This window comes from Kogia breviceps, chromosome 2 (assembly GCF_026419965.1).
Source record: "Kogia breviceps isolate mKogBre1 chromosome 2, mKogBre1 haplotype 1, whole genome shotgun sequence".
Classification (NCBI taxonomy): Eukaryota; Metazoa; Chordata; class Mammalia; order Artiodactyla; family Physeteridae; genus Kogia; species Kogia breviceps.
In genome coordinates this window covers 50641710-50654018 of record NC_081311.1, presented here as the reverse complement: position 1 = coordinate 50654018, position 12309 = coordinate 50641710, and positions in this window count along the sequence as shown.

The following is a 12309-nucleotide window of genomic DNA, read 5'->3' as shown; positions in this document are numbered from 1 at the left end:
AAAAAAGATGTCTATAGACAAAAGACTCTCCTGAAGATGTGCTTACATAAAATAAGAGAATGATCCACCAGGAGGGAGAGTCAGAAGACAGCAAAAAGCAGATTAAGTCCAAAAAGGAAGCACAAAGGAAATATATGAAGAAAATCAATATGCTAAGAAAAGAGACAAATTACACAGAAAACAAAAATATAACAGAAAGGACTGACAAAAACAAAAACTGGTTCTTTAAAGAGTAAAAATATGATTAAAAATATTAATACTAACGAAGAAAAAAAAGAAAGAAAAAACTCCCAAAATCAGGAAGAGGAGGATATCACATTTAAAAGTAAAGATATTATGATCAATTTTTTGTAATAAATTTTATAATTTAGATGAAATAAACAAATCTTAGAAAAATCATAATTCACTAAAATTGACACAGGAATAAGAGAAAATATAAATAGTACTTTTCTATTAAGGAAATTGTATCCTTTTCCTCACAAAGGAAATGGTAGTCCCATATTACTTCATAGGGAAAGTCTGGAAAACTTTTAGGGTAGAATAACACCAAACTTATAGAAATCTTTCCAGAAAATGGAAAAAGAGGGAGCATCTGCCATTTCATTTTATGAAAACAGAATTAACTTGGTTTTAAAACAAAGTGAAGACATTATAAGAAAGGAAAAGTACTGGTCAATCCTACTTAAATGAAACCTTTAAAAGATAATATTTGCAAAAACACGCAGCAATACATAAAAATGGTAACATAAAATGTGGTTGGTTTATCATTACAAAATCAATGTAATATGACTCACTACCAGAACAAAGGAGAAAAACATTATTTCAATAGATGCCTAGGTATCATTTGATAAAATTCAAGCTCTACTGATGACAAAAATTAAAAACTACTAGCAAACCCAGAATATAAAGCTTTGCCTTAATCCTCAAAAAATAAAAACCTTATGATATTTAGCAACTAATATGTTCCCTCTTACTCCTTCTTTTCAACATTGTAGGACAAGGGAAAGAAAACACATGTATAAGGATCAAAAAGTAAGAAATAAAGCTGTAATTATTTTTAGATGATATCTAAATTACAAATATAATTTCCAATAGCAAATAATGAAAAATAGAACAGCAAAATAAAGTGCATGCTAATCATACAATGGAATATTATTCAGCTATAAAAATAAATGAACTAAGGCTTTACATAAAAAACTATTGTTGACTCTTACAAATATATCATTGAGTAGATAACCCAGACACAAAAGAAGGTCTGTATGACTTCACCTATAAAATTTCAAAAGCCTGCATGACTTATTGGTGATGGTAAAAACCTGGATAGTGGTCATATTCCAGGAGAAAAAGAATATAATAATTGAGACGGGATATGAGGGAGTCTTAGGGGTTTCTATTTACATTTTATTTCTTGGATAAGGTAGTGATCACACAAATGGATTCATTTATAATTAATCACTAGGCTATATTCTTATTTTTATACTTTTCTGTATTATAGTCAACTTTAATTTTTTTTAAGTTTACAATCCAACAAAGTACAGAACAATTTTTAGAATGCTACCTTTTGTGTAAGAAAGGATGGGAAATTAAGATCTATATACTTCTATTGTCTAACCTATCTAGATACACACACTTGCTTATATTTGAAAAAGAAACACTGAAAAAATAAACAAGAAGCAAAGTACAACTGTTAATTTTAAAAGAAGAAATAATTAAAACAAAAATTCTCACATTATACTTTTTATATGCTTTTGGTTTTGAACCAAGTAAATGTTTTCCGTATTCAAAAATAGACTTGAAAAAGTAATCCCCAAAATGAAAAATCAACTGAAACAGACTTACTCCTCCTGTTAGTATTAGAAACTTGCAAGAAATCATTGTTCTTATTCTACCAACCAAAACAAGCTTGTTATGCAATAAAATTATAGCTTTAAAAAATCCCATCAGAAACTTCAGAATGCAAATGCACTAAATTCCAGAAAAGGATAAACACATTACAGGATAAAAGAAACTGATGGCTCATGGAGAACTGTGAAGAGGAAAAATCCATCATGGATGAGGTTTAGGAGAACATACACTTTTAATACACCTGCCATGGCCCTGAGTGGGCTTGCATTACAATCTGAAATTCTGAGCTACCTCAGCTACAAAGTCTTCACCCACCAACTCTTTCCCATGGATCTTCACTGAATGCTCAGGAATAGCATGTGAAAGGCTGGATGCAGGGCAAGAGCTGAGAGAGATCCCAGTGAGGTGCATGGACCCTCCTCCAAGTGCAAGGCAAATACCCTCCAAAAGCAGAGGCAGGAAGGCAACTGAGAGAAACTGATCAATCAAAGCAAACTGGGTTTGCTACAACTGGACAGCTGAGGGCAGAGCAGGAGAGCTGAGGGAAATTACAGTTGGGTATTTATACATTCCTCTCTGAGTATCTGATAAAGTACACAAAAATTGGTAAAAGACAAGATGTGAAAAATGCTATTCATGCAACTTGACCTAACTGGTATTTATAGAACACCTCCCCTCAAAACCACAGTATACTTATTATTTTCAGTGGCATGTGGAAGAGTCACCAAGAGAGACCAATATTCTAGGTCATAAGACAAGTTTTGATTAATATGAAACAGTGGCATCATGCAGAGTATATTATCTGGCTAAAAGTATTTTAAATTAGAAAACAACATCATTAGGATAGCCAGAAAATCCCCAAATATTTGGAAATTTAGTAATACTGCTTTAAATAATTCATGAGTCAAAGAAAAAATCAGAAGAAAATTAAAAAGCATTTTGAAGTGAGTGATAATGAAAACCCAACATATCTAAATGTGTGGGTTATGGCTAAAGAGGTGCTTGGACAACATTAAATAGCTTTAAATGATTATATTAGTAAAGAAGGAAGGGCTGAAACCAATTATCTTAGCTTCTACTTTAAGAAGCTAAAAAAGATCAAATTACACCAAAAATAAGCAGAAGGAAAAATGAATATCAGTAGTCAATAAAACAGAAAAATGACAAATACAAAAAAATTGATGTCAGTACTTTGAAAACAGTAATAAAATTAATCAAAATCTAACAAGATTGGTTAAGATAAAAAGAAAACACAAATTGCCAACATCAGGAATGAAAGAGAGAACATCATTATAGATCTATTAACATTAAAGTGATATATATATGGAATCTAAAAAAAAAGAAATGGTTTTGAAGAACCTAGGGGCAGGACAGGAATAAAGACTTGAGGACACGGAGAGGGGCAAGGGTAAGCTGGGACGAAGTGAGAGAGTGGCACTGACATATATACACTACCACATGTAAAATAGATAGCTAGTGGGAAGCAACTGCATAGCACAGGGAGATCAGCTTGGTGCTTTGTGACCACCTAGAAGGGTGGGATAGGGAGGGTGGGAGGGAGACGCAAGAGGGAGGGGATAAGGGGATATATGTATACGTATAGCTGATTCACTTTGTTGTATAGCTGATTCACTTTGTTATACAGCAGCAACTAACACAACAATGTAAAGCAATTATACTCCAATAAAGTTGTTAAAAAAATAAAGTGACAATAAGGGAATAGTATGAAGAACTTTGACAATAAATTCTTTAACATAGCTTAAAAGAACAAACCCTTGAAAAGTAGAACTTAAGGTTAACAGAAGCAGAAATCGAAAATCTAAAAGTCACAATATCTACTAAAAATGAAATTTATAATAAAAAAAATCATTCCACAAAGAAAATTCCAAGTCCACCTGACTTCATAACAATTCAGTGAAACATTAAGAGAGATAATGCAAATTCTACACAAACTTTTTAGAATATACAGGAGAAAGGGGCAATTTCTTACACATTTCATTAAACTGACATAATACTGATATAAATATCTTACAAAAATATTAAAAGGAAAACAATTACAGATCAATATTCCTCATGAACATGGACACAAAATACTTAATAAAATATTAGCATACCTTTTCCAGCAGTCGATAAAAGGATAATAAATCATCAAAAGGAATTTATCTCAGGAATGAGAGGTTGTTTTAACATGTGAAAGTCAAGCAATGTAATTTACCACATCAAAAGAATGATGAGAAAAAGAAATGATCACCTCAGCAAATACAGTAAAGCATTTGATTGAATTTACCACTTCGTCATGATAATAACTCTCAGGAAACCAAGAACAGAAGAGAAATTCCTCATTCTGATAAAATACATTTATACAATGAAAACAAAAAACCCACTATTGCTAACACCATGCTTAAGTGTGAAATACTGAATGCCTTTCCACCAAGATCAGGAAGAAAACAAAAATATCTGCTCCTAATTTATATTCAACATTATACTGGAAGTCCAAGGAAGGAAGGGAGGCAGGTTAGGGGAAAGGGAAAATAAAGATCGGAAAAGAGGTAAAATTGTTACCTGTTATCATTTTCAGATAATGATTGTATATGTAGAAACCCCTATGGAATCTACTAAAAAAACTACTAGAAGCAAGAATTAAATATAATTCTAATAATAGCAAATCAAAATTGACAAGTAAAATTTATACAACAGTAATGCAATACCACCAACAATATCATAAACATATTTAGGAGGAAATTAACAAATAATATGCTGGTCTTTTATACTAAAAACTACAAAATATGGCAGAAAGTAATTAAAGACCAAAAAAAGAGATAGAAAGGTATAAAGATAAACAATAAAGGTATCTATCATATTCATATACTAGAAAATTCAACTTAGTTAAGATGTCAGTTCTTTCCAAATGATATAGATTCAATGCAATCCCAATCAAAGTCACATCAGTCTTTCATTATTTATTTATCTACTTACTTTAGAAATTGATATTATTCTAAAATCAATGCAGAAAACAAAGGACCTAGAATAACTAAAACAACGCTGAGAAAGAATAATACAGTTGGAGGATTTGCAATACCTAATTTGAAAACCACAGAAATCACCAGAGTGTGTTCTGGGGGTAAAGATAGACAAACAGATCAAAAGATTAGAAAGTCCAGAAATGGAGCCAATAAATTATTTGATTTTTGACAAAGTCACTGTAATAGGTATCTATTGCTGTGTAACAAATTGCCACAAAACTTAGCAACTCAAAGTAACAAACCTTTACTATCTCACAATTTTTGTAGGTTGGGAATCTAAGGCACAGCCTAGCTGGAATGCAATCAAGGTGTGGCTGGGACTATAACCCTCTCAAAGTGCTACTGGAAAAGGGTATGATTCAAGCTCACTCATGCGGCTGTGGCCAAGATTCAGTTCTTAGCAGGTTGTTGGACCGAGGACCTCAGTTCTTTAGCATTAGCTATTGGACTTCAGTTCTGACTACACTGACCTCTCCAAAGGGGAGCTTATAGCACTGCAACTTGCTTCAACAGTGCAAGTGAGGCGAGTGAGGGGGAGGGAGGAAGATAGGGAGGGAGGAAAGGGATGTTCAGTGCTCTTGCATCACTTCACTAATCATTCTGATATCATTTTTGTGATGTTTCTGTCCAATTTTTCTACTCTTTTTCATTAAGTTGTTAGTGCTCTTCATGTATAAAAAAAAGTCAAATTCATAGAAGCAGAGAGTAGAAAAGTGGTTGTAAGTGGCTGGAGGTGGGGGAAATAAGGAGAGCTTGGTTAAAGGGTACAACTTTCAGTTATAAGATGAATAAGGTCTGAAGATCTAATGTATAATATGGTGACTACATTAATAACACTGTATTGTATAATTGAAATTTACAAAGTGAGTAGAACTTAAGTGTTAACAACAACAGGTAAATATGTGAGGGAATGGAAGTGTTAATTAATTCGTTGTGGGGAGTCCTTTCACAATTTGCAAGTATATCAAAACATCACGTTATACACTTTAAATATCTAACAATTTTATTTATCAGTTATATGTCAATAAAAATTATTTTAAAAGTTAAAATATCACCTCTAAAAAATTAATAGTGTAGGTCTGTTTCTGGACTCTCTGTTCTCTTCCACTGATCCATCTATCTACCCTTATGCCAAAAATTCACTATCTTGATAAATGTAGCTTTATATTGTCTTGAAATCATAAAGTTTAATTCCTCTATATTTGCTCATATTTTTCAAGATTTTTGTGGCTGTAGAATCAGCTTCTAAATTTCTACAAAACACCAGCTGAGATTATGATTAGAATTACCTTAAGCTTACAGATCAATTCGGAAAAATTGACATCACAAAATGTGGAGACTTCTAATTAATAAACATCGTATATCTTGCCATCTATTTAGGCCTTCTTTAATTTCTTTCAGCTATGCATTAAAATTTTTAGTGCACGACTTTTATAACATCAGTTACTTTTAAATAAATTATCTTTTATCTTTATTGCATACACCATTTTCTAATTATTTGCTGCTATGATGTAAAAATCAAATTGTTTTTGTATATTGCTCAGGTATCCTGCTATCTTACTAAATTACTGTCTAAGTGGGTTTTTTATAGATCTCTCTGGATTTTTTAATGTAAAAATCATGTTGTCTATGAACACAGACAATTTAACTTTTTAATTTTACCAAGTATTTATGCCTTTTATTTTTTACTTCTTGCCTTATAGTGCTGGCTGGGACTGCCAGTACAATGCTAAATAGAAATGATACGATTAGACATCTCTGCCTTGATCTAAATCACAGGATGACAATGTATAACATTTTATTGTTGAGTATACTGTTAGGTGTAGTTTTTCATGACTTTTCTCATATTGAGGAATTTTTTTTCTATTTCTAGTTTTCTGAGATTTCACAACATGAATCGGTTTTAAATTTCATCAAATTATTTTTAGGCAACAATAACTACAATCAGGGAGAAGATATGTGCAAATCATGTATCTAAGAGCTTAATATCCAGAATATATAAAGAACTCCTTCAATTCAACAACAAAAAAACAAACAACCCGATTCAAAAATGGGCAGAGGACTTGGACAGTTCTCCAAAGATACACAAATGGCCAGCAAAAGCACATGGAAGGATTCTCAACATCACTAATCATTAAGGAAATACAAATCAGAACACAGTGAGATACCACCTCAAACCCATTTGGATGGCTATTATCAAAAAAATGGAAAATACGTGTTAGGGAGGTTGTGAAGAAATTGGAACCCTCATACATTGCTGGTGCCGATGTAAAACAGTGGACCCACTGTTATCAACATGCTATATTATTTCATTTGTTTTCACTTTACCCTGTCTTTTTTTGATCTTCTATTATTCTTTTCCTGTTTTTTTGTTTAAATCTTTTTCTTTTTTTAGTAATTGATTTTAATGTCTTTATTAGCGTTTTAGCTATACGTCTTTGTAATTCAATTTAGTGATTGTTCTAGAAATTACATTAAGAATCTTTAAAAGTTAATATTGAGAGGACTGGGGTTGGCTACGTGAACACAGCCTGAAGGGGTTAGTGTGCCACAGCTAGCCGGGACGGAGTCCAGGAGAAGTCTGGAGCTGCCAAAGAGGTAAGAGACCTTTTCTTCCCTATTTGTTTCCTGCGTCGTGAGAAGGGATTAAGTGCACCGCGTAAAGGAGCTCCAGAAATGGGTGCAGACCGCGGCTATCAGCGCAGACACCAGACATGGGCATGAGACGCTAAGGCTGCTGCTGCCGCCACCAAGAAGTCTGTGTGCGAGCACAGGTCACTCTCCACACCTCCCCTCCCGGGAGACTGTGCAGCCCGCCACTGCCAGGGTCCCAGGATCCAGGGACAACTTCCCCGGGAGAACGCGTGGCGCACCTCAGGCTGCTGCAACGTCATGCTGGCCTCTGCAGCCGCAGGCTTGCCTCACATCTGTACCCCTCCCTGCCCCCGGCCTGAGCCAGAGCCCCCAAGTCAGCTGCTCCTTTAACCCTGTCCTGTCTGAGTGAAGGGCAGACGCCCTCAGCCGACCTACGCGCAGAGGCGGGGCCAAGTCCAAACCTTAACCCCAGGAGTTGTGCGAACAAAGAGGAGAGGGGAAGGTCTCTCCCAGCAGCCTCAGAAGCAGTGGATTAAATCTCCACATTCACCTTGAAGTGTCCTGCATCTGTGGAATACCTGAATAGACAGCAAATCATCCCAAGTTGAGGAGGTGGACTTTGGGAGCAAGATATATTATTTTCCCCTTTTTCTCTTTTTGTGAGTGTGTATGTGTGTGCTGCTGTGTGAGATTTTGTCTGTATAGCTCTGCTTTCACCATTTGTCCTAGGGCTCTGACCGTCTCTTTTTTTTTTTTAACTTCTTAAAATTTTTCTTCTTAATAATTATTTTTTATTTTAATAACTTTATTGTATCTTCTTTCTTTCTTTCTTTCTTTCTTTCTTTCTTTCTTTCTTTCTTTCTTTCTTCCTTCCTTTCTTCCTTCCTTCCTTCCTTCCTTTCCTTTCTATTTTTTCTCCCTTTTACTCTGAGCCGTGTGGATAAAAGGCTTTTGGTGCTCCAGCCAGGCGTCAGGGCTGTGTCTCTGAGGTGGGAGAACCAACCTCAGGACACTGGTCCACAAGAGACCTCCCAGCTCCACACAATATCAAACGGCGAAAATCTCCCAGATATCTCCATCTCAACACCAAGACCCAGCTTCACTCAACGACCAGCAAGCTGCAGTGCTGGACACCATATGCCCAATAAGAAGCAAGACAGGACTACAGCCCCATCCATTAGCAGAGAGGCTGCCTAAAATCATAATAAGGCTACCGACACACCAAAACACACCACCAGATGTGGACCTGCCCACCAGAAAGACAAGATCCAGTCTCATCCACCAGAACACAGGCACTAGTCCACTCAACCAGGAAACCTACTCAACCCACTGAACCAACCTTAGCCACGGGGGACAGACACCAAAATCAACGGGAACTACGAACCTGCAGCCTGCAAAATGGAGACCCCAAACACAGTAAGCAAAATGAAAAGACAGAAAAACACATAGCAGATAAGGAGCAAGGTAAAAACCCACCAGACCTAACAAATGAAGAGGAAATAGGCAGTCTACCTGAAAAAGAACTCAGAATAATGATAGTAAAGATGATTCAAAATCTTGGAAATAGAATAGACAAAATGCAAGAAACATTTAACAAGGACCTAGAAGAGATAAAGGGGAAGCAAGCAATGATGAGCAACACAATAAATGAAATGAAAAATACTCTAGATGGGATCAATAGCAGAATAACTGCGGCAGAAGGACGGATAAGTGACCTGGAAGATAAAATAGTGGAAATAACTACTGCACAGCAGAATAAAGAAAAAAAGAATGAAAAGAACTGAGGACAGTCTCAGAGACCTCTGGGACAACATTAAACACACCAACATTTGAATTATAGGGGTCCCAGAAGAACAAGAGAAAAAGAAAGGGATTGAGAAAATATTTGAACAGATTACAGTTGAAAACTTCCTTAATATGGGAAAGGAAATAGTTAAACAAGTCCAGGAAGCACAGAGAGTCCCATACAGGATAAATCCAAGAAGAAACACGCCAAGACACATATTAATCAAACTGTCAAAAATTAAATACAAAGAAAACATAATAAAAGCAGCAAGGGAAAAACAACAAATAACACACAAGGGAATCCCCATAAGATTAACCTCTGATCTTTCAGCAGAAACTCTGCAAGCCAGAAGGCAGTGGCAGGACATATTTAAAGTGATGAAGGAGAAAAACCTACAACCAAGATTACCCTACCCAGCAAGGATCTCATTCAGATTTGATGGAGAAATTAAAACCTTTACAGACAAGCAAAAGCTGAGAGAGTTCAGCACCACCAAACCAATTTACAACAAATGCTAAAAGAACTTCTCTAGGCAAGAAACATAAGAGAAGGAAAAGACCTACAAGAACAAACTAGAAACAATTAAGTAAATGGTAATAGGAACATACATATCGATAATTATCTTAAACGTAAATGGATTAAATGATCCCACCAAAAGACACAGACTAGCTGAATGGATACAAAAACAAGAACCATATATATGCTCTCTACCAGAGACCCACTTCAGACCTAGGGACACATACAGACTGAAAGTGAGTGGATGGAAAAAGATATTCCATACAAATGGAAATCAGAAGAAAGCTGGAGTAGCAAATCTCATATCAGACAAAATAGACTTTAAAATAAAGACTATTACAAGAGACAAAGAAGGACACTACATAATGATCAAGGGATTGATCCATGATGAAGATATAAAAATTGTAAATATTTATGTACCCAACATAGGAGCACCTCAATACATAAGGCAAATACTAACAGCCAGAAAAGGGGAAATGGACAGTAACACAATCATAGTAGGGGACTTTAACACCCCACTTTCACCACTGGACAGATCATCCAAAATGAAAATAAATCAGGAAACACAAGTTTTAAATGATACATTAAACAAAATGGACTTAACTGATATTTATAGGACATTCCATCCAAAAACAACAGAATACACATTTTTCTCAAGTGCTCATAGAATATTCTCCATGATAGATCATATCTTGGCTCACAAATCTAGCCTTGGTAAATTTAAGAAAACTGAAATCGTATCAAGTATCTTTTCCGACCACAACGCTATGAGACTAGATATCAATTACAGGACGATCTGTAAAAAATACAGACATCTGGAGGCTAAACAATACACTACTTAAAAATGAAGTGATCACTGAAGAAATCAAAGAGGCAATCAAATCAAACCTAGAAACAAATGACAATAGAGACACGACAACCCAAAACCTATGCGATGCAGCAAAAGCAGTTCTAAGAGGGAAGCTTATAGCAATACAATCCTACCTTAAGAAACAGGAAACATCTCGAATAAACAACCTAACTTTGCACCTAAAGCAATTAGAGAAAGGAGAACAAAAAACCCCCAAAGTTAGCAGAAGAAATCATAAAGATTAAATCAGAAATAAATGAAAAAGAAATGAAAGAAACAATAGCAAAGATCAATAAAACTAAAAGCTGGTTCTTTGAGAAGATAAACAAAATTGATAAACCAGGGCTTCCCTGGTGGCGCAGTGGTTGAGAATCCGCCTGCCAATGCAGGGGACATGGTTCGAGCCCTGGTCTGGGAAGATCCCACATGCCGCGGAGCAACTGGGCCGGTGAGCCACAATTACTGAGCCTGCGCGTCTGGAGTCCATGCCCTGCAACAAGAGAGGCCACAATAGTGAGAGGCCCGCGCACCGCGATGAAGAGTGGCCCCCGCTTGCCACAACTAGACAAAGCCCTCGCACAGAGACGAAGACCCAACACAGCCATAAATAAATAAATAAATAAAGTTTTAAAAAAAATTGATAAACCATTAGCCAGACTCATCAAGAAAAAAAGGGAGAAGACTCAAATCAATAGAATTGGAAATGAAAAAGGAGAAGTAACAACTGACACTGCAGAAATACAAACGATCATGAGAGATAACTATAAGCAACTGTGTGCCAATAAAATGGACAACCTGGAAGAAATGGACAAATTTTTAGAAAAGCACAACCTGCCGAGACTGAACCAGGAAGAAACAGAAAATATGAACAGACCAATCACAAGCACTGAAATTGAAACTGCGATGAAATAACTTCCAACAAACAAAAGCCCAGGACCAGATGGCTTCACAGGCAAATTCTATCAAACATTTAGAGAAGAGCTAACATCTATCCTTCTCAAACTCTTGCAAAATATAGCAGAGGGAGGAACACTCCCAAACTCATTCTACGAGGCTACCATCACCCTGATACCAAAACCAGACAAGGATATCACAAAGAAAGAAAACTACAGGCCAATATCACTGATGAACATAGATGAAAAAATCCTCAACAAAATACCAGCAAACAGAATTCAACAGCACATTAAAAGGATCATACACCATGATCAAGTGGGGTTTATTCCAGGAACACAAGGATTCTTCAATATATGCAAATCAATCAACGTGATACACCATATCAACAAACTGAGGGAGAAAAACCATATGATCATCTCAATAGATGCAGAGAAAGCTTTCGACAAAATTCAACACCCATTTATGATAAAAACCCTGCAGAAAGTAGGCATAGAGGGAACTTTCCTCAACATAATAAAGGCCATATATGACAAACCCACAGCCAACATTGTCCTCAGTGGTGAAAAACTGAAACCATTTCCACTAAGATCTGGAACAAGACAAGGTTGCCCACTCTCACCACTATTATTCAACATAGTTTTGGAATTTCTAGCCACAGCAATCAGAGAAGAAAAAGAAATAAAAGGAATCCAAATCGGAAAAGAAGAAGTAAAGCTGTCACTGTTTGCAGATGACATGCTACTATACATAGAGAATCCTAAGGATGCTACCAGAAAACTACTAGAGCTAATCAATGAATT